This window comes from Tachyglossus aculeatus, chromosome 11 (genome assembly GCF_015852505.1).
Source record: "Tachyglossus aculeatus isolate mTacAcu1 chromosome 11, mTacAcu1.pri, whole genome shotgun sequence".
Taxonomy (NCBI): domain Eukaryota; kingdom Metazoa; phylum Chordata; class Mammalia; order Monotremata; family Tachyglossidae; genus Tachyglossus; species Tachyglossus aculeatus.
The window spans coordinates 56,590,529-56,613,080 of NC_052076.1; the positions used below are offsets into that span (position 1 = coordinate 56,590,529).

A 22,552-nucleotide genomic window follows, 5' to 3' on the forward strand; every position below is an offset into this window, starting at 1 on the left:
CCCGTCTTCTAGACTGTGAGCCCATTGTTGGGTAGGAACCGTCTCTATATGTTGCCGATTTGTACTTCCCAAGCGCTTAGTGCAGTGCTCTGCACACAGTAAGTGCTCAATAAATACGATTGAATGAATGAAAGTCCACAAAGTGACCTGGCGATTTCCAAAGGTTTGAAACCCACCACCGTCATTTCCCAGAAAAGCTACCTCGCCTGCAGTTTAACCAATGGGAAACAGGGCCAGAGAGGTGGCAAGACTTGCCCAAGGGCTCTCAGGCCAGAATGAGGGATGGGACTGAGTCCTGACTCCCAGCCTGCTGCTCTAACCCCTGGCTGATAATACACTGAGTGCCAACCACCAGCTTCTTCAAGTGTCAGTGCCCGACAAGCAGAGACATGCCCGTGCCTGGGGATGCAGGTGTGTGCGTGAAAGCCAGCACAAGACTCCTGTGCCACCGGGGCCTCCCCTCTCTCTGTCAGTCAGGTTGTGCCCAACCTCCAGTTCCCCAGATGCAAGTTCCACACACCCTGAGTGCTCTCTACAGCAGCCAAGCACAGCTTTGGGATGAGCTGCCACACTAGCAGACAACCAACTTCAGCTCAGATCCCCCAGAGAGGGGGGGACCCTAAAAATGTCACTCCAGATGGCTGGTCAGGGTCCCATCTTCCCAGCTCTGCACTCTCGACTGGAGCTCCCCAAAGCTGGATGCAGGGACTCCCTACATCCCTTGTGAGAAGCAGTATGGCTCAGTGGAAAGAGCCCGGGCTTTGGACAAGTCACTTAACTTCAGTTACCTCAACTGTTACCCAACTGTTACCTCAACTGTGAAATGGGGATTAATACCGTGAGCCCCCGTGGGACAACCTGATCACCTTGTAACCTCCCCAGCGCTTAGAAAGTGCTTTGCACATAGTAAGTGCTTAATAAATGCCATCATTATTATTATTACATTCTCTAGAAGGCAGGTGCAGATCAGAGCCAAGGGAAGGGGCCAGGATCTGAGGTGAGGGGCGGCAGTGTGGGAGATTCTGAAGGGCTGCTTGCTGAGGAAGCAGAAAGAGCAGCTTAGAACAGAGCTTTGCACATAGTAAGCGCTTAATAAATGCTATCAAAAAAAAAGAGCAGGGGGTTGGAGGGAAGGAAAAGGAAGGGAGCCTGCCTAGCTCCCAGGTGGGAGGGAGAGGAAACCACCCTGAAAGGGGAGCCCAGATGTCAAAGGGGCTTGGGAAACGGCCTGAGTTGAATATCAGGACCCAAGTCTGAAAGGCACAGATGTCAGGAAATTCCAAGTAAAGACTGCCTGATATGACGGGCCCCCACGCTTCACCCTCTGACCCAGTGGAAATATCCCATTCCCCACTGACCAGTTACTTCCGTGTCACATCAACCCTCCCGAGTCCTCATCTTGGCTGGGAGCCACCACACATTGAAACACTGGGCACTCCACTCTCTCCCAAGGACCCTAATTGCTCTGGGGTCAAGGAGGAGGAGGAAGAGGAGAAGATGGAGAAGGAGGAGGAGGGAGATAAAAGAAGAGGGAAGGGAGGAAGGAGGAGAAAGAAGAGGAGGGGGAAGGAGGAGAAGGGAGGAAGGAGGAGGAAGAGGAGGGAAGGAAGAGGAAAAGGAGGAAGGGAAGGAAGGAGGAGGAAGAGAAAGGAGGGCAGAGGAGAAAGAGAAAGGAGGACAGAGGAGGAAGAAAAGGAAGAAGGGAGGAAGGAAGAGGAGGAGGAAAGGGAGCTCTTAGCAGCTGGAAAGAGGAAAGGAACACAGACTGCTTGTCAACCTCAGCTACAGTGCAGGCCACCACTGCTGCACTTAAAAACCACCGCTGCTCAGGGCTTTCAGACAGTCAGGCCATTTCAGGAACAAATAGAACCGAGTGTGACGCAAAGGCTGTCAAGCTGGGAGGGCACCAGGCGCGTCTACAGAATATACTTATAAGGATATGGGTAAGGCTGGGCCCCACGATGACCACACCCAACTCTGGCAATCCCACAGGGTCGGCCGGTTCCTGCCTTCTGTCTACCAGCCCTCCCCTGCAGTGCTCCCAAACCCCTCCTGTCAGAAACCAATCCAGCCCCAAGCCGGCAGCCGGCAAAGAAGGAGGTGTTCGCGGGAGAAGGGGCACCCCTGAACCAAACTAGTCAGCCAACTGCACAAGTGTGTCCACACCCCCCTGCCTCCCTACCCTTTCCCTCTACCAGTTGTGAGACATGAGGAGCTACCCTCAGGTAATCCTGAGAGGATTTGGCTACCCTCGAGAGGATTCAGCTTCACCCTGAGGGGATTTAGCTACCTCTGAGGGAATCTGTCCCCTCTTAAAAGTCGCACCTGGAGAGTTTCCAGTACTCTACCAGTCTTGGCTACGGGAGGGAGAGTCAAGCAGAGGCCTACTCATTCCATTCCTAGTTTAGCCAGTAGCTACGAAGTGGAAGGCAATCTGCTACAAGTCAAAACTCACCCATGCTGGGAGGCAGCGGCAGGAGAGAGAGTCGAGAGCGAAGACTCGAGCTTACTGCGCAGAAGGCGGCAATGGTAAACCACTTCTGTATTTTTACCAAGAAAACTCTATGGATACACTACCAGAACAATTGCAGATGGAGAGCGGGGCGTTCTGGGAGAGATGTGTCCGTGGTGTCGCCATGGGTCGGAAACGACTCGATGGCATAAGACAAGACAAGAGGGGATCTGGCTATCCTCAAGGGTATTCGGCTTCCCACTGAGGGGATCTGGCTACCCCCTGAGGTGATTTGGTTTCCCCCGCTGAGGGGATGCAGCTGTTCTCTAAGGGGGGTCCTGCCGGGACTGGGCTGGAGAGGCTGTGACCCAAGATTCTAGGGTTAGGAGCAAGGGCAGAAGGAAAATCAGCACATCAGAGCCAATTTCCTGGGCACGGGGAGGTGGCTGAGTGGCTTGTACTCTGGGTGAAACTGTAAAGTCACCCCAGATCCTAGCCTCTTCTTAGTATCCGGGCCCTGGAAGAGCTAATTACCTCCCACTCCTACCTCTCCCAACCATGCCACACCACTGGTCACTGCGCCAGAATCCTCTGGGTCACCTGTAAACTTAGCACTGCCTTCAGAGCTCTCCACTGGCTGGTCCCAGCCTGCCTGTCTGCTTTCATCTCATGCCCATCCTCTGTGCCAGGAGAGCAAGCCTTCTCCCAGCCCCTCCTCCCTCCGCTGCCTCCAAACCTTTGCCCAGAACAGACCCCAGGGACAGAATAACCTCCAGTCTTTCCTTACCACCTACCTCCCCTCCTCTGCCTCACAACTCAAGAACCAGCTCTGACAACACAAAAAAGTGGCTGGGGAGGGTGGACAATTGGTTAATTTAGCAAGCAGCCCAGAAACACAGCCTCACCAAGGGGTTTGGAGCCCCGTCCATCACCTCCAGCCATGGAGTGGGTTCTGTTTGAGGTCCCAGGCTGGGAGGAAAGAGGTTGTTAGCTCCAGCCCAATGGTCAAGCCTGGCCCAACCCCTCCAAAAATCGGAGGCCAATGAATGGGGAATGGTTGGAACCTGCCAGGGCAGTATTTCAGGGCTTCTGCTCGATAGCTAAGCTGTAGCAAGGAGTAACAGATGGATACAACTCACTCAGGCTTGCAAAAAAGTAGACCGGGCCATTCTGGTAGCCTATTGTTAATCCACCAGCCTATTACCAGGTAACAAACTGAAAGCAACCTCCAGATTTACCACTCGCCTAGCAAATACCATCACTTGACCAAGGTGAGTGGCTACTAGTCAAGCTGTCTGGTGGATGTGATCTCAGCAGTCTGCAAGGAGCACCACCAAAGACATTGCAATAATGAAGTAGGTCAGGACTACGCTGTCTTTCAATCACTCAATCAATCAATCGTATTTATTGAGCGCTTACTGTGTGCAGAGCACTGTACTAAGCGCTTTGGAAGTACAAGTTGGCAACATATAGAGACAATCCGTACCCAACAGTGGGCTCACAGTCTAGAAGGGGGAGACAGAGAACAAAACCAAACATATTAACAAAATAAAATAAATAGAATAGATATGTACAAGTAAAATAAATAGAGTAATAAATATGTACAAACATATATACATATATACAGGTGCTGTGGGGAAGGGAAGGAGGTAAGACGGGGGATGGAGAGGGGGACGAGGGGAAGGGGAAGGAGGGGGCTCAGTCTGGGAAGGCCTCCTGGAGGAGGTGAGCTCTCAGTAGGACCTTGAAGGAAGGAAGAGAGCTAGCTTGGCGGATGGGCAGAGGGAGGGCATTCCAGGCCCGGGGGATGATGTGGGCTGGGGGTCGACGGCGGGCCAGGCGAGAACGAGGTACAGTGAGGAGATTAGCGGCAGAGGAGCGGAGGGTGCGGGCTGGGCTGGAGAAGGAGAGAAGGGAGGTGAGGTAGGAGGGGGCGAGGTGGTGGACAGCCTCATCCACATCTTTGTCCATCTCTGCCTCACTTCATCTTTGGCTTTCACCAGGACTTCCTGCATTCTGAAAGATCATTACCCATCCTGGACGGCTGAGGCATTCACTGGCTTGGGGACGCCGGGGAGTTGACCATATGACCTGTTAAGGTTCGTTTTTGCTCTAGGATTGTGGGATGTTAAAATTAAAGTCGTCAGTCTCCTCCTTGATGGTACAATGCAGTGCTCTGTGCCACACACTGAATCAATGAAGGTGACCAATTCCTTTCAGCTCAATGCCAGTTGCCGCTGTGTTGTGGGCAGGGAATGTGTATGTCTGTTGTTATACTGTACTCTCCCATGACCTTAGTACACTGCTCTGCACACAGTAACCACTCAGTAAATGCGATTGAATGAATGAAAGTGCCCAATAAATACAATCGCCTGGATTCCCAACCTCTAGAAGATGCTTTCCTCTCTTCCTTCTTTCCTTTCCTGAGGAATTTTTTTCTTCTCAAAATTAAAAATAAATCGCAGGCGTATGACTTTCCCTCTCTCTCATTACCACCACCAGCTTCGTTCCCGGATGCAGATCGTGTGCTCCTCTCTGAGCACAGCTGGAGTGTGGAAAACCCCTGAACCCTCGCTGATCATGGAGACATGCAGCTCCACTTTATATGCAAATTTCAAGAGGGCACTATCACTGCAGGAGGAGGGCACCCACCTCCTCTGCCAGCCATCCCTCAGGGCCAGCAGAGACTTGGGAAGGAGGTTGCTGGGGACCGACGGGGAGAGGCTAGCTCGGAGGAGGCGAGACTGAGCAGGGGATGCGAGCCTACTGTTGGGCAGGGACTGTCTCTATATGTTGCCAATTTGTACTTCCCAAGCGCTTAGTACAGTGCTCTGCACACAGTACACGCTCAATAAATACGATTGATGATGGTGATGTGGGGTGAGGGCGCACGGCAAGGTCCCAGCTCAGCTCCGCCTCAAGGAAATACTCTGGAGGAGCTACCCAAACATTCATCCCCCACTCCCTGCCTGTCAATCAATTGAGCATCTGAAACGTCCCCTAATAATAGGAATTGTGTATTCGTTAAGCACTTACTATGTGCCGGGCGCTGTACTAAGCGCAAGGGTAGATACAGAGTAATTGGGTTGGACACGGTCCCTGTCCCAAATCGGGCTCAAGTCTTCATCGCCATTTTACAGATGAGGTGAGTGAGGCACAGAGAAGTTAAGTGATTTGCCCAAGGTCACACGGCAAACAAGTGGCAGAGTTGGAATTAGAGCCCATGACCTTCCAACTCCCAGCCCAGTGTTTTATCCACTAGGCCACGCTGCTTCCCTGCCAGGAGAGCACTTTGCTAGGAACAGTGGAAGCTTCCTGCCCCTGAGGAGCCTACAGTCTAACAAGTGAATAGGACACAGACACAAATACATAACACCCATGAATAATAATAATAATGGTGTTTGTTTAGTGTTTACTATGTGCCAGGGACTGTACTAAGCATCGGGGTAGAAACAAGATAACTGGGTTGGACACAGTCCCTGTCCCCCATGGGGCTCACAGTCTTAATCCTCATTTTACAGATGAGGAAACTGAGGCACAGAAAAATTAAGTGACTTGTCTAAGGTCACAGAGCAGACAGTGGGATTAGAACCCAGGTCCTCTGACTCTCAGGGCCTTGCTCTTTCCACTAGGCCACCCTGCTTCTTCGTGGAAAGAGTGGGGAGTCCACATATCTAAGTCCCAGGCCCTTACCCAAACTAGCTCGGAGCTGCTGCCCTCTCCTGTGTCCTCTTACTCTTGAGGGTGGAGGCTCAGTGGGCCCTACCTGCTTTCAGTGGCCAGGGAGAAGAGGGGCCTGGATCAGGGAAGGGATAACTGGGGTGACCGTGAGGATTCCACATTTTGTCTCAGAACTCCTACTGGTTTCCCAGGGCAGGAGTCCCCGAAATTTCTTCCTCCCCTGACTGCATTCATTCATTCACTCAATCGTATTTATTGAGCGCTTACTGTGTGCAGGGCACTGCAGCAACCTACGGAACCAAGCAGACTGTTAGGGCAGGAGAAGTTGAAAAAGTTGCCACTGAGGTCCCGGCAACCACAGTCCGGGCTCACCAGACAGGGGTGGTGGTGGGGTGGGCGACGCCAGGCTCAGAAACCTCCCGGTGGGCTCAGGGCACTGAACTGCTGATCACCCCCAACCTTGCAGCACACCCACTCATCTTCCCAAAGCTTTTAACAAACTTAAACAGCCTTTAACAAACTCCCCAACCTTGGCAAGATCCTGAGGCAGGGTAGCTTTAACCGGCAAAGACTACAACGAGCACAAAGCCTCCAGGGGAATGGCTGAGTCCGGAGCTGGAGCTCCTTTCTGGCAGGGAACGTGTCTACCAACTGTTGTTACAGCACACTCTACCAAGTGCTGAGTCCAGTGCTCTGCACTCAATAATTGCTCCATAAATACCACTGAAAAAAAATTGAAGTAAATACAAAGTAGCGTGGCTCAGTGGAAAGATCACGGGCTTTGGATTCAGAGGTCATGGGTTCAAATCCTGGCTCCACCACTTGTCAGCTATGTGGCTTTGGGCAAGTCACTTAACTTCTCCGTGCCTCAGTTACCTCATCTGTAAAATGGGGATTAAGACTGTGAGCCCCACATGGGACAACCTGATCACCTTGTAACCTCCCCAGCACTTAGAACGGTGCTTTGCACATAGTAAGCGCTTAATAAATGCCATTATTATTATTGTTATTATTGATTGACTGCAGGGAGAAGGAGAGGACCATTGTCTCTGGAACCTAGCGGCCTCAGACAAAGGCCAGTAAATTGTATGACCTCAGACAGGTCACAACTTCTCTGTACCTTGATTTTCACAGCTGTAAAATGGTGATTAAATACCTGTTCTCCCTCGGATTTAGACTGTGAACCCCAAGTGGGACAGGGACTGTGCCTTATCTGATCACACTACATCTCCCTCAGCACTTAGTACAGTGCTTGACACATAGTAAGTGCTTAACAAATACCACGTTCATGGTTATTATTATTGGGCCTGCTTTGGTGGGGAGGTGAGGGTCCAGAACACCCCTGACTGCCCCCAAACAATCAATAATAATAATAATGGCATTTATTAAGCACTTACTATGTGCAAAGCACTGTTCTAAGCGCTGGGGAGGTTACAAGCTGATCAGGTTGTCCCACGGGGACCTCGCAGTCATAGTCCCCATTTTACAGACGAGGTAACTGAGGCACAGAGAAGTGAAGTGACTTGACCAAAGTCACACAGCTGACAAATGGCGGAGCCGGGATTTGAACCCATGACCTCTGACTCCAAAGTCCGTGCTCTTTCCAGTGAGCCATGCTGCTTCTCTAATCAAGCACCCAAAAGGTCCAGATCCAGTATGGTGTGATTCCTGGCTGGATTGCGGGAGGTCCGGGAGTGAGCCAGCTTGGAGGGGGAGCGGGGCGGTGGGGGGAGAAGTGGTGGTCATTCACAGGAGCCGGTGCAAAGGAATCAGCATGGGAAGGAAACCCTGGGCCCAGCTAGTGAGAGTTGCTCTGTCCCCGCTGTCCTCCTAAATTGATTCCTTTGCTGAAAGGAAGATGAGGTGTCCGGCTGTATAAACTTCAGGGTGAGTTCATAACGTAATAAACAGCTTTATAATTATTTTTAAATTTATCATTAAAAAAAACTACGGGGAGCAGTAAGCAGAGTGTCTATGGGTGGCAGAAAGCTAAATCGGCCCCTGCTAACAGCCAATCCCAGCCCCGGCTCAGTTTGTCGCTCCCTCTCTCCCCACCCCCACCAGCTCCCGGGGATCCTCTTGGGTACCTTTAAGCCAAACGCTGACACGCCGAAGCAGGAGAGAGCCAGATCTAAACGGGAACTAGGGGAATAATAACCGGCTGTGTCTAATCAAGAACCCAGCTCCCAGCTCCACCACTGCTTCGGGGACTGGTTGAACACCAGAGCTCAGAGCTTGCCTCGAAGTGTTGGGAATTCCAGGGATGGAGACAAAGGGTGGAGGGGTTGGGGAGAAGCAGCGTGGCTTAGTGGAAACAGCCCGGGCTTTGGAGTCAGAGGTCATGGGTTCAAATCCCGACTCCACCACATGTCTGCTGTGTGACCTTGGGCAAGGCACTTCACTTCTCTGAGCCTCAGTTACCTCATCTGTAAAATGGGGATTAAGACTGTGAGCCCCACATGGGACAACTTGATCACCTTGTATCCCCCCAGCGCTTAGAACAGTGCTCTGCACATAGTAAGCGCTTAACAAATGCCATAAAAAAAACAGGGCAACTCTCCCCAAGGCTTTTTCCTGAATCCCTGAGGCCCCCAAACCCCTTGGGCTGGGATTAGAGCAATCCTGCCTAGAGGCAGGAGGATGAACTAGATGACCTCTCGATGACTTTTGCATTCAAGGCAAATAGATTCTGGACCTCTGAATGTCTCCCTGTGAGATGGAGTGGAGAGACCAGAAGATTGTACTCAATTAGAGAAGCAGCATGGCCTCTCGAGACCGTAAGCTCGTTACGGGCAGGGAATATGTCTGTTTATTGTTCATTCATTCATTCAATCAATCGTATTGAGTGCTTAATGTGTGCAAAGCACTGTACTAAGCGCTTGGGAGAGTACAATACAACAATAAACAGAAACATTCCCTGCCCACAACAAGTTTACAGTCTAGAAGGGGAGACAGGCATTACATTTATACTCTCCCAAGAGTTTAATACAGTGCTCTGCACACATTAAGTGCTCAATAAATATGATAGACTGACTGACTACTTAGTGGATAGAGCAAGGGCCTGGGAGTCAGAAGGACCTGAGTTCTAATCCCTGCTCCGCCAATTGTCCGCCGTGTGATCTTGGGCACTTTACTTCTCTGTGCCTCAGTTCCCTCATCTGTAAAATGGGGATTAAGACTGTGAGCTTCATGTGGGACAGGGACTGTGTCCAACCTGTTTAGCTTATATACACCTCAAAGCATAGTACAGTGCCTGACACATAGTAAGTATTTAACAAATACAGATATCATTACTATTAATGGTTGGATCTGGTCCTATCTCCCCACTCAACCCACTGTAGACGCTTGTCAATGCGCTGAAACCCACAGTTACAAAATAAAATAAATTGTGGTACTTGTTAAGCTCTATGTGCCAGGCTGTGTACTGAGTGCTGGGGCAGATACAAGCTAATCAGGTAGGTCATATGCCCCGTTCATTCATTCATTCAATCGCATTTATTAAGTGCTTATTGTGTGCAGAGCCCTGAACTAAGCACTTGGGAAAGAATACTTCAACAATAAACAATGACAATCCCTGCCCACAATGAGCTCACAGTCTAGGGCCCCATCCCATGTGGGGTTCACAATCTTAAATCCCCATTTTACAGATGAGGTAACTGAGGCACGGAGAGGTTAAGTGACCTGCCCAAGGTCACATAGCAGACAAGCGGCAGAGCCAGGATTAGAACACAAGCCACCCACATCCCTGCTCACTAAAGGACCCAGACAATAGAGCCTTCCACAAGGTAGCTCCCATTTCTGGGAAAATAGGAGATGCTCCTTCTCCCTCTCCCAAACTTAGACTCTACGGAAGATCTTCAGAGCATAGTATCGAGGATACTTTGAGAATTAACCCTTAATGAAAAAAAACAGGCTTGCAAGCCAAGCTTGGAAGCTGCTCAGGGAGAATTCAAGTGCCTTTGGCACACAATGTGAAAGGATTGTGGATGCTAATTACAATGTCTCAATGATGCCCTTCATTATCGTCAATTAATACGATCCCCAGAACCCACAGAGGGCTGAGCACCATATGGGATGTGTTAAAAGACCTACAAAAGAACATGAACAGTCCCATGGAATGGGCGGGGGGGAAATGTAAGGAATGGGGGTGACAGCAGAGGCCAGAGGGCTCTAATAATAATAATAATGTTGGTATTCGTTAAGCACTTACTATGTGCCAAGCACTGTTCTAAGCGTTGTGGGGGATACAAGGTAATCAAGGTTGTCCCACATGGGGCTCACAGTCTTAATCTTCATTTTAAAGATGAGGGAACTGAGGCACAGAGAAGTTAAGTGACTTGCCCAAAGTCACACAGCTGACAAGTGGCAGAGCCAGGATTAGAGATAATGGAGGGAATCCTCTTCCCACACTTTCCAAGGATGGGGACTTTAAAAAAAATGGTATTTATTAAGTGCTACCTATATAATGATACTAATAATGATGGCATTTAGTAAGTGCTTACTATGTGCAAAGCACTGTTCTAAGCGCTGGGGAGGTTACAAGGTGATCAGGTTGTCCCACTGGGGGCTCACAGTCTTAATCCTCATTTTACAGATGAGGTAACTGAGGCCCAGAGAAGTGAAGTGACTTGCCCAAAGTCACACAGCTGACAACTGGCGGAGCCGGGGTTTGAACCCATGACCTCTGACTCCAAAGCCCGTGCTCTTTCCACTAAGCAATGCTGCTTCTCTTGCCTATATGCCAGGCACTGTAATAAGCACTGAGATAGATACAAACAAATCGTCTGGACATAGTCTCAGTACCACGTGAGGTTGTAAGACTTCATTCATTCTTATTCACTGAGCGCTTACTGTGTGCACAGCACTGTACTAAGCACTTGGGAGAGTGCAGTACAACAATAAACACACATTTCCTGCCCACCACGACCTTACAGTCTAGACAAGGGGCGGGGGAAGACGGACATCAATACAAATAAATTACAGATACAGATGAGGTAACTGTGATGCAGAGAAGAAGTGACTTGCCCAAGGTCACAAAACAGACAAGTGGTGGAGCCGGGATTAAAACCCAGGTCCTTCTGACTCCCAGGCTCATAATAATAATAATAATAATGGTATTTGTTAAGTGCTTACTATGTGCAAAGCACTGTTCTAAGCGCGGGGGAGGTTACAAGGTGATCAGGTTGTCCCACGGGGGGCTCACAGTTTTAAGCCCCATTTTACAGATGAGGTAACTGAGGACCAGAGAAGTTAAGTGACTTGCCCAAAGTCACACAGCTGACAGTTGGAGGAGCCGGGATTTGAACCCATGACCTCTGACTCCAAAATCCGGGCTCTTTCCACTGAGCTACGCTGTCATGCTCTACCTACTAGGCCGCACTGCACCCAAAGTCCATTAGAATCTGGAAGCACTCTCCGGGACCTGGGGAAGGAACCACAGGAAGAGGGACTTGTCCTCCGGGTCCTGGTTGCCTCATCAATCAATCAATCAATCGTATTTATTGAGCGCTTACTGTGTGCAGAGCACTGTACTAAGCACTTGGGAAGTACAAGTTGGTGACATATAGAGACAGTCCCTACCCAACAGTGGGCTCACAGTCTAGAAGGGGGAGACAGAGAACAAAACCAAACATATTAACAAAATAAAATAAATAGAATAGATATGTACAAGTAAAATAGAGTAAAAAATATGTACAAACATATATACAGGTGCTGTGGGGAAGGGAAGGAGGTGAGATGGGGGAGATGGAGAGAGGGACAAGGGGGAGAGGAAGGAGGGGACTCAGTCTGGAAAGGCCTCCTGGAGGAGGTGAGCATCCTGTCTTGCATGGCCTGGGGAAACAGAAGTTCTGTCACCACCAATCTGGTAGTGCCTCTGGTGGCTCTGGAAAGGCAATGGGCTGGCAGCTCATTAATTGTATCTGTTAAGCACTTACTATATGCCAGGCACTGTACTAAGCGCTGGGGCGGATACACGCAAATAGGGTTGGACACAGTGCCTGTCCCATATGGGGGGTCACAGTCTTAATCCCTATTTTACAGATGAGGTAGCTGAGGCACAGAGAAGTTAAGTGACTTCAAAGTCACGCAGCGGACAAGCGGACATGACCTGACTCTCAGGCCTGTGTTCTATCCACTACGCCACGATGCTGCGGATTAAGGTGGGTCACACCCGGGGGATTTGCCAGCCTCCATCTCTCTTCCAGGAACCCTTCTACGCCCAATTCCAATGCTCTACCGTACTTCCGGAAGAGTCCGGGGATAAGGGCGGTGGGAGGCAAGACCCCATTCCTTGCTCAGTCTGCGGAGAGTCCCTGGTGACATTAAAGGATAGGTCATCATCAGTCCAAGATAGTTTAGTCTCCTGCCTGTCTGGAGGAATTGGGGTGGACCAATTGGCCACTTGAAGCCCGCTCCGGTTCTGTAACTTGTGACAGTCCAGGATGCCGTACATGTAAGATGGAGGGGGGGAATCTTTCAAACCTAATCTACCTGGGCACAGAATGTAAAGACTCTCCCAGACCTGAAGAATGAGTTCCTGGTGAGAAAGGGTAAAGGTCGCCCTGGGAGTAATGACCTGCCAAGATAACAGTCAGTACCCTAACCCACCCTGCACTCACAACAACAACAACAACAACAACAACAGCAACAAACTACTTCCCCAGCCCAGGCTGGAACTTTGCCTTGAGTACCCCTGGGCAGGGCCAGGTAAACTAGGTTTTCCGGGGTGAACGGCCACAGCCAGTCCATCTACCAGCACACACAGGCAAGCTGCCCTGCCACCCTCCCCTGGGGGCAATGTGGCAGGGGCCTGAGTTGGGAGGGGAGGAGGGTCACCTAACATTTTTGTGCCTCAGTTCTCTCATCTGTAAAATGGGGATTAAGACTGTGAGCCCCGCTTGGAACAACCTGATTACCTTGCATCTACCCCAGCATTTAGAGCAAGGCTCGTCACGTAATAAACACTTAACAAATACTATTATTATTATTATTATGCCTGTCTCCCGTTCTAGACTGTAAGCTCGTTGTGAGCAAGGAATGTATCTACCAACTCTGTCATATTGGACTCTCACCGTACCTCGTTCTCACCTGTCCCGCCATCGACCCCCGGCCCACGTCATCCCCCGGGCCTGGAATGCCCTCCCTCTGCCCATCGGCCAAGCTAGCTCTCTTCCTCCCTTCAAGGCCCTACTGAGAGCTCACCTCTTCCAGGAGGCCTTCCCAGACTGAGCCCCTTCCTTCCTCTCCCCCTCGTCCCCCCTCCATCCTCCCCATCTTACCTCCTTCCCTTCCCCACAGCACCTGTATATATGTATATATGTTTGTACATGTTTATTACTCTATTTATTTATTTATTTTACGTGTACATATCTATTCTATTTATTTTATTTTGTTAGTATGTTTGGTTTTGTTCTCTGTCGCCCCCTTTTAGACTGTGAGCCCACTGTTGGGTAGGGACTGTCTCCATATGTTGCCAACTTGTACTTCCCAAGCGCTTAGTACAGTGCTCTGCACACAGTAAGCGCTCAATAAATACGATTGATGATGATGATCTACTCCAGGATAGCAGCAGCTCCTCTTGAAATAGATTCATTCATTCAGCGCAGCTGAGTTTACCCACACCTGAACCAGCACACTGGCTGACCCTGATGATTCGACCCAGTCCACGACTCTGCTGCCCAACCCCTCGGGCCAACCCTACTGCTTGTGAGCAGGCCTCAGTCCCAGGGCATACGTAGTCCCTGGGCCGGTCTCTCTCCCATTGAACACCTTCCCTGCTCAGTAGGGCTCCCCACCCTCTACCCCTTTACTGAATGGTGGAAAGTCACCAAAAATACAGTGCCAGAGACAGAGGAAGATGCCAATGAAGTACAACTTGTTTATGCCTAGGATTTAGTGTGGCCTAGTGGAAAGAGCATAGGCCTGGGAGTTATAGATCTGGGTTCTAATCCGACTCTGCCACTTGTCTGCTTTGTGTGACTTTGGGAAAGCTACCTCACATATCTGTGCTTTAGTTACTTCATTTATAAAATGGGGATTATTAATAATGATTATAATAATAATATCTGTTTAAGCGCTTACTTTGTGCCAGGCATTGTAATACGCACTGGGGTGGATACAAGCAAATCGGATTGGACACAGTCCCTGTCCCACGTGGGGCTCACAGTCTCAATCCCCATTTTACAAATGAGGCAACTAAGGCACAGAGAAGTTAAGTGACTTGCCCAAGGTCACACAGCAGACAAGTGGTGGAGTAGGGATTTGAACCTATGACCTTCTAACTCCCAGGCCCATACTCTATCATGCTGCTGCACGTGGATTAAGAATATGAGCTCCATGTGGGACATGGACCGTGTCCAACCAGATTATCTTTTAACTACCCCAGCCCTTAGTACAGTGCCTGGCATATAGTAAGCCCTTAAATACCATACTTTAATTTGAGAAGCTTTTTTTTCCACATGTTATTTCCAACTTCATGGAAAGGGGCTGTTATTTGGGGGCGCGGGGCCAACGAGCATCTCCTTCCCCACTACTGCCCCAAGTGCCGGTTCCAGCACCAGGAGACTAGCAAGTGGAGGGGAATTGGCAGATAAAAGCCTCAAGAGGAAAAAAGGAGTCAGATTCCACCAGAGGAAACGGACCAGCCAAGCTGCACTGCCCCTTGGTCCTAGTTTCAAACCCGATCCGGAGAACAGGAAGCAGCGTGGCCTAGTTATTAATAATAATAAAGAGGAATTTGTCTCACAGTTCTCGGCCACTCCAGTTCTTGACTACTCCTGATGGAGCCAGTGTCGTCAGGGGATTTTCCTGATGACGACAATGCTTGACACGTAGCGGTACTTAACAAATAATAATAATAATAATAACTGTGGTATTTGTTAAGCACTTACTATGAACCAGGCATTGTACTAAGCACTGGGGTAGTTACAAGAAAATTAGGTTGGACACAGTCCATAACAAACCAACACACACTACCATCTTACCACAGCTGCTGTTTCTGGGGAACGGCCAGTACCTGTTCCGCTCAGCAAGCAGAATGTAAGTTCCTTGTGGGCAGGGAACCTTCCTACCAACTCTGTTATATTGTACTCTCCCAAGCACTTAGTACAGTGCTCTGCACACAGTAAGCGCTCAATCAATGGTATTATTGAGCACTCACTGTGTGCAGAGCACTATATTAAGCACTTGGGAGAGTACAGTATACCAGCGTTCCCTGCCCACCAGGAACTGAAAGTCAAGAGGGGGAGATAGACATTAATATAAATAAAATATGTTTATGTACATAAGTGCTGTGGGGTTGAAGAAGGGGTGAATAAATACGATTGATTGATGGACAGATTGATCACTGAACGCTGAGAGCATCACGTACCACCCCTCCATTTAATGGAAGCCTGCCATCAACAAAGCCTACGGATACCCCGGGACAACAGGCCTTCTGCCCTAACATCCCCCTCAACGTTCCCGAAAGCACTTTGAACAACAGTTGCCTCGGATGTCTCCAGCAAATCATCCTGTCTGAAAAATACGCTCAATTATTCAGATGACATTTTGGCACTTGAGGGAACTGAGACCAAAATGCACTGGCGAGGAGAGCTTGAATTACCCTAATCTATTGGACCCAGCCCAAAAGACCAAATATATCAATGTGATGACTTCCCGGGGAATAAACTGCCCCCCACCCCAGAGACCAATCTGTACCCTGAGCTAAATCCAGAACAAAAGGTTGCGACTGTGGGCCCGCTATCCAATCTTTCCAACGCAGATCCCTCCTTTCTCTAACTTGGTCCCTTTCCACCCCTGGGGTGGGCACAAAGCGGGGGCGGTGCGTGATCTTCACCTCCAGCTTTTAGGGAGGGGTACTTCCTGGGAAGATAGGGCTGGATCTGTATCCAAATGCCCAGCCTCTCCAGCCTATTGTTCTCACACGGATACTAGTTGCAAGGATGTACCGCGGCAGCTGTACTGTGCCATGGTTTTGACTACTATATTAGCAGAGATGACTCTGCTAGGAGAGAGGCAGAGGCAGCCTCTCTCTCTTCTGGTCCTCCCTACCAGTAACTCCACCGAAACTGCTCTCCAAAGATAAAGTTGCTCATCATGCCGAAAGAAAACGCCGGTCGATCCCAACAGTCCTCTTAACAGGCCAGCAATGGGGGTGGGGGGACAGAGAGACAACAGCTTTGATCGTTGGCTCGCTCCCGCTGGCTGGTCCACCGAGCATCGCGGTGAGCTGTTTGATGAGGAAAAGGAGCAAACTTCTGTCTGACCCGGCTTTCCTGCTGGAAGCCGGCTGGGCTCTGAGAGAGCAAGCGCTACTAGTCCCTGGAGATCTGATAGCCACCCCCAGCCCTGGGTGGGAAAACAGCCTGGTCCTTGCTGCGTAGGGGTCAGCAAGGGGGTCTGCATGGGGGTCAACAAAGGGATCCCGAGCTCCAACCCCCTGGAGTTGGATGTGATGACCAGAACTGGCTCCAACAGAGGACCCCAGTCAGAGAGTGTGAAAGAGGAGCGGGTGAGGAATGTCGACAGGCATTTTTGGGGCAATACCAAGTTTGCAAACACACTCTGATTCTTGGGCAATGGGAACCCAGCCCAGTCCCCTCTCCTAACCCCCTCCATCCCGGGACCTCTCCGTGGCAGAGCGGGGTGGGTGGGAATCAGGATGCCGGGGTCCCAAGCCTGGTTGTTTGGGGTCCTCTAACTCCTCTGGGGCCTCCCCCCCAACACTCCCCACCCCCTCGATTCGGGGAGTTTGGCCAGCTTGACTCCCAGGAAGGAGAACGCGAGACAGTAATTGTTCAGCTCTTACTATGTGCCAAGCACTGTTCTAAGCACTGGGGTAGATACAAGCTAATCAGGTTGGTCTCATTCCTGCCCCACATGGGGCTCACGGTCTCCAACCCCATTTTATGGAGGAGGGAAGGTTAAGTGACTTCACCAAGGTCCCGCAGCAGACGTGTGGCAGAGCCGGGATTAGAACCCAGGTCCTTCTGACTTTTCAGGCCCGTGCTCGATCCACTAAGCCACACTGCTTCTCAGCGAGATGACCACCGTGGGGGAGGGGGGACGGACAACTGGGGGGTCCCAGCCTGGGGGGTGAGAAGGAGACCTGTTCGGGAGGCAAAGAGGGGCGCCTCTCTGTCGTTTGGGAGAAGCATTGTGGCTCAATGGAAAGAGCCCGGGCTTAGAAGTTCGAGGTCGTGGGTTCTAATCCCGCTCTGTCACTTCATTCATTCAATCGTATTTATTGAGTGCTTACTATGTTCAGAGCACTGTACTAAGCGCTTGGAAAGTACAATTCGGCAACAGAGAGAGACAATCCCTACCCAACAATGGGCTCACTTGTCAGCTGTGTGACTTTGAGCAAGTCACTTCCCTTACCTGGGTCTCAGTTCCCTCCTCTGCAGAATGGGGATGAAGACTGTGGGACAACCCGATTACCTTGTATCTCCCCCAGCGCGGGGTACAGTGCTCGGCACATAGTAAGCGCTTAACAGATGTCCTCCTCATCATCGTTATTATTATTTGGGGGTCCGGAGGCAATTACCTCGCCCCCTGCCCCTCTGCCTCCTCCCGTTTCGGACCGTGCCGTCCCTCGGAGCCGGTTTTGGGAAGCCCGGGAGTGGGGGGAAAGGCTGGCTGTGGACTCGGCCTGACGGTCCCCGAGGACTCCTGGCTTCCCAACTTGGCCGCCCCCGGTCCGGTCCGGTCCGGTCCGGTCCCGTACTCACGGCGCTGGCTGTGGGGGTGGGGCCGGAGCCGGTCCTGCCTGGGCCGCGCCCCCGGACCCCGGCCCGCTCCCGGCTCCGTTCCCGGCTCCGCTCCGCTCCGGTTGGGGCTGGGCCGTCCTTCTGCTCCCGGTGCTGCCGGGGCCCGTTGTTGCTCCCGGCCGCGGTGGGGCTGGGGCGGCGGCGGGGGCGGCGGCAGCGGCTCCTCCTCCTCCTCCCCCGGAGGGCGGGATCGGCCGAGGCGGAGGGGAAGGGGAAAGGGAAAGGGAAAGGGAAGGAAGGGGAGGGAGGGCGGAGCGGCTCCCGGCCCCAAACAGCAGCCTGGGCCGTTTCGAACGTTCGCGCGCCGCCGGGGGCCGTTTCGAACGTTCAGGTTTGAAGCCCCGCCGGGGGCCGCTCCGAACGTTCGCGTTTGGAACCCCGCCGGGGGCCGTTTCGAACGTTCGCGCCCCGCCGGGGGCCGTTCCGAACGTTCGCGTTTCGAACGTTCGCGTTTGGAACCCCGCCGTGGGCCGCCCCGAATGTTTGCACCGTTGACCGTTCCGAACGTTCGCGCCCCGCCGTGGGCCGTTTCGAACGTTCACGTTTGGAACCCCGCCGTTGGCACCTCCGAACGTTCGCGTTTGGAGCCCCGCCGTGGGCCGCCCCGAACGTTCGCGCCCCGCCGTGGGCCGTTTCAAACGTTCACGTTTGGAACCCCAACGTGGACCGTTTCGAACGTTCGCGTTTGGAGCCCCGCCGTGGGCCGCCCCGAACGTTCGCGCCCCGCCGTTGGCCGCTCCGAACGTTCGCGTTTGGAACCCCGACGTTGACCGTTCCGAACGTTCGCGCCCCGCTGTTGGCCGCCCCGAACGTTCGCGTTTGGAACCCCGCCGTGGGCCGTTCCGAACGTTCACGTTTGGAGCCCCGCCGTGGGCCGCCCCGAATGTTTGCACCGTTGACCGTTGGCCGCCCCGAACGTTCGCGTTTGGAGCCCCGCCGTGGGCCGTTTCGAACGTTCAGGTTTGGAACCCCGTCGTGGGCCGTTTCGAACGTTCACGTTTGGAGCCCCGCCCCGAATGTTTGCACCGTTGACCGTTCCGAACGTTCGTGTTTGGAACCCCGCCGTGGGCCGTTCCGAACGTTCGCGTTTGGAACCCCGCCGTGGCCCGTTTCGAACGTTCGCGCCCCGCCGTGGGCCGTTTCGAACGTTCATGTTTGGAACCCCAACGTTGGCCGCTCCGAACGTTCGCGTTTGGAACCCCTCCGTTCACTCATTCATTCATTCAATCGCATTTATTGAGCGCTTACTGCGTGCGGAGCATTGTACTAAGCGCTTGGGAAGTCCAAGTTGGCAACATATAGAGACGGTCCCTACCCAACAGTGGGCTCACAGGCTAGAAGGGGGAGACAGAGAACAAAACAAAACATGTTAACAAAATAAAATAAGTCGAATAAATATGTACAAGTAAAATAAAGAGTAATAAATACGTACAAACATATATACATATATACAAGTGCTGTGGGGAAGGGAAGGAGGTAGGGAGGAGGGGGAGAGGAAGGAGGAGGCTCAGTGTGGGAAGGCCTCCTGGAGGAGGTGAGCTCTCAGTAGGAGCTTGAAGGGAGGAAGAGAGCTAGCTTGGCGGATGGGCAGAGGGAGGACATTCCAGGCCCGGGAGAGGACGTGGGCCGGGGGTCGACGGCGGGACAGGCGAGAACGAGGCACGGTGAGGAGGTGAGCGGCGGAGGAGCGGAGGGTGCAGGCTGGGCTGGAGAAGGAGAGAAGGGAGGTGAGGTAGGAGGGGGCGAGGTGATGGACAGCCTTGAAGCCCAGGGTGAGGAGTTTCTGCCTGATGCGTAGGTTGATTGGTAGCCACTGGAGATTTTTGAGGACCGTTTTGAAGAACCGTTCCAAACGTTCACGCCCTGCCGTTGGCCGTTCCGGACGTTCATTCATTCATTCAATCGTATTTATCGAGTGCTTACTGTGTGCGGAGTACTGTACTAAGCACTTGGGAAGTACAAGTCGGCAACATATAGAGACGGTCCCTACCCAACAACGGGCTCACTGTCTAGAAGGGGGAGACGGACGACAAAACAAAGCATGGAGACAGGTGTCAAAATCGTCGGAAGAAATAGAATTATAGCTATATGAGCATCATTAACAAAATAAATAGACTAGTAAATATGTACAAGTAAAATAGAGTAACAAATCTGGGCAGATATATGCTTCGCGTGGGGAACCCCGCCATGGGCCGTCCTGAATGTTTGCAGCAGGCGCACTTCGGGCTTCACATATAATAATAATGGTATTTGTTAAGCGCTTACTATGTGCAAAGTATGGTTCTCAGCACTGGGGAGGTTACAAGGTGATCAGGTTGTCCCACTGGGGGCTCACAGTTTTAATCTCCATTTTACAGATGAGGGAACTGAGGCCCAGAGAGGCTGTGACTTGCCCAAAGTCACACAGCTGACAGTTGGCGGAGTCGGGATTTGAACCCATGATCTCTGACTCCAAAGCCTGGGCTCTTTCCACTGAGCCACGCTGCTTCACACAGGCCCACCAGGCGACCCCCTGCCCGTTCCAGATTTTCACATTACCGAATGCCCCTGCCAATGCTGAACGGTCCCCGCTGGGGACCTTGTCTGGTCGGTGTGAACATTCCCAGACTAAGCCACCACTACCCCGGCCATCCGGACCATTTCCCACTGAAGTCAGCCGCGTGACTCAGTGGAAGGCGCCCGGGCTTTGGAGTCAGAGGTCATGGGTTCGAATCCCAGCTCTGCCACTTGTCAGCTGTGTGACTTTGGGCAAGTCATTTAACTTATCTGTGCCTCAGTTCCCTCATCTGTAAAATGGGGACTAAGACTGTGAGCCCCATGTGGGATAACCCGATAACCTTGTATCTACCCCAGCACTTAGAACAGTGCTTTGCACATAGTAAGCACTTAACAAATACTATCATTATTATTAAGTCCGGCAGCTGGCCGTCCCCCCTACCCGCACTCACACCTGAGAGTTAACTAAATGCATTTAGTGCCCAAAAAGGGGGGGGGAATCTAGGAAGGGGGCTCACTACCTGTCACATAACGGGAAACATTGTGGTTTAGTGGAAAGAGCCCGGGTTTGGGAGTCAGAGGTCGTGGATTCTAATCCTGCTCCGCCACCTTGTCAGCTGTGTGACTTTGGGCAAGTCACTTACCTTCACTGTACCTTGGTTACCCTCTGGAAAATGGGGATGAAGACTGTGAGCCCCACGTGGGACAACCTGATCACCTTGTATCTATCCCAGCTCTTAGAACTGTGCTTGGCACATAGTAAGCGCTTAACAAATACCATCATTATTATAACGCGTCTTCTTGAAGGAGGGAATGCCTCATCGCGCTGTAGAAGGAAGCCTCTCCAAATGCAACCTTCTCCGAATGGGGAGAAGAGGAATAATAATAATGGAATTTGTTAAGCGCTGACTATGTGCCAAACACTGTTTTAAGCGCTGAATAGCTTCCCTGCCCCTTGCCAGAATACCCTAGGACTGAGCTGCAGGGGTGAAAAAGAAGGATAAGGATAGTGGACTTTCTTTAGTGATTCTTATCCCAAAAAGAGAGAGCCAGAGAGGAGAGAAGGAGGGAGAGATTGGTATCTTCCTGCAGAAAAAAAGCCTCGTGGATTCCCCCAAGCAGCAGGCTGCTGCTGAATTGTACTTCCCCAGCGTTTAGTACAGTGCTCTGCACACAGTAAGTGCTCAATAAATACGATTGAATGAATGAATGCAACTGTTGCAAAATCGGGTAAGTGGTCCTAGTCAGGGCCCCTTCAGGCACGAGGCAAGTAGAGGGTCTTTGATAATTAAGAAAAGCTGGAGGGAGTGTTTTCCCGTGTGAGAGGAGGAGGAGGAGTAGTAATAGCATTTAGCAAGCACTTTCTTTGCCGCCCACTTCCCCCAAAGGATTTAGAAGATATTTCTACACATACTGTTTTATGTACACACACAGTTCATCTGTCTAGGCCATTTTGATCTATAATGTTTTAAGGTCTGTCTTTAGATGCATGTGGATAGATGCAGACAAAAGGCTTATGTCCACATGGGTGTGTACACATTAACTCAGCTGCATATTTCTGTAAGGAAGCAGTTATTTTTATTCATGTGTATAAATTAATGTATATAAACACAACATTCTATTGTGTGTACTTGGAAATGCACAAGTTTCCCTAAATATCCCTTTCTACTCTCATTATGATGTGTATATTTATATAGACGAATAAGTTTCTGCACATCATTTCTCTGTAAACATGTTTCTATATTTAGACACGGTGCCATATTTTTGTATACTCAGCCACTTAGATTCAGAGGAAACAATTCATGAGTCTGCTACTCCTGTGGTTTGATGAATTAAGGTGTTCTCAGGCTGGGAGGCAGGGAGGTCTCCTGAAATCCAAACTTCCCACCCCTCCGCCCAGATCAGGAAGGAGCACTGGTTTTTATTCCAATTGCTCCGTGGGTTGTTCCACTATCCCACAGCAGGCCCAGCCTTAATGAGCAGCGAGTAGTCCCTTCACCCAGAGCGTGCCCAAAAATCTAGGCTGTAATTTTGTCATAGGCAGGGAGTGTATCTACCCACTCTGTTGTATTATACTCTCCCAAGTGCTCTGCATACAGTAAACACTCAATAAATACCATTGATTGATTGATTGAGTCTACACGTTCCCCTT

The 22,552-nt window shown here is 51.2% G+C and overlaps 1 protein-coding gene and 1 non-coding gene across 3 annotated transcripts in view; one reads left to right on the plus strand and one right to left on the minus strand.

Annotated features, from left to right (window-relative positions):
* The window catches only part of CPNE2 (copine 2), a 109,878-nt gene extending 91,857 nt beyond the window's left edge, over positions 1 to 18,021 (minus strand). Inside the window, exon 1 of one of the 2 annotated variants that reach the window (XM_038754426.1) lies at positions 17,866 to 18,021. The gene's annotated coding sequence lies outside the window, so the exon portion shown is untranslated. The remainder of the gene's footprint in view (positions 1 to 17,865) is intronic. The other variant, XM_038754424.1, reaches the window with a different exon arrangement.
* Positions 2,307 to 2,445, plus strand: LOC119935418. The gene has a single exon (XR_005453302.1). It is a non-coding gene; the product is annotated as a small nucleolar RNA SNORA7 (small nucleolar RNA).
* Positions 18,022 to 22,552: the final 4,531 nt, after the last annotated feature.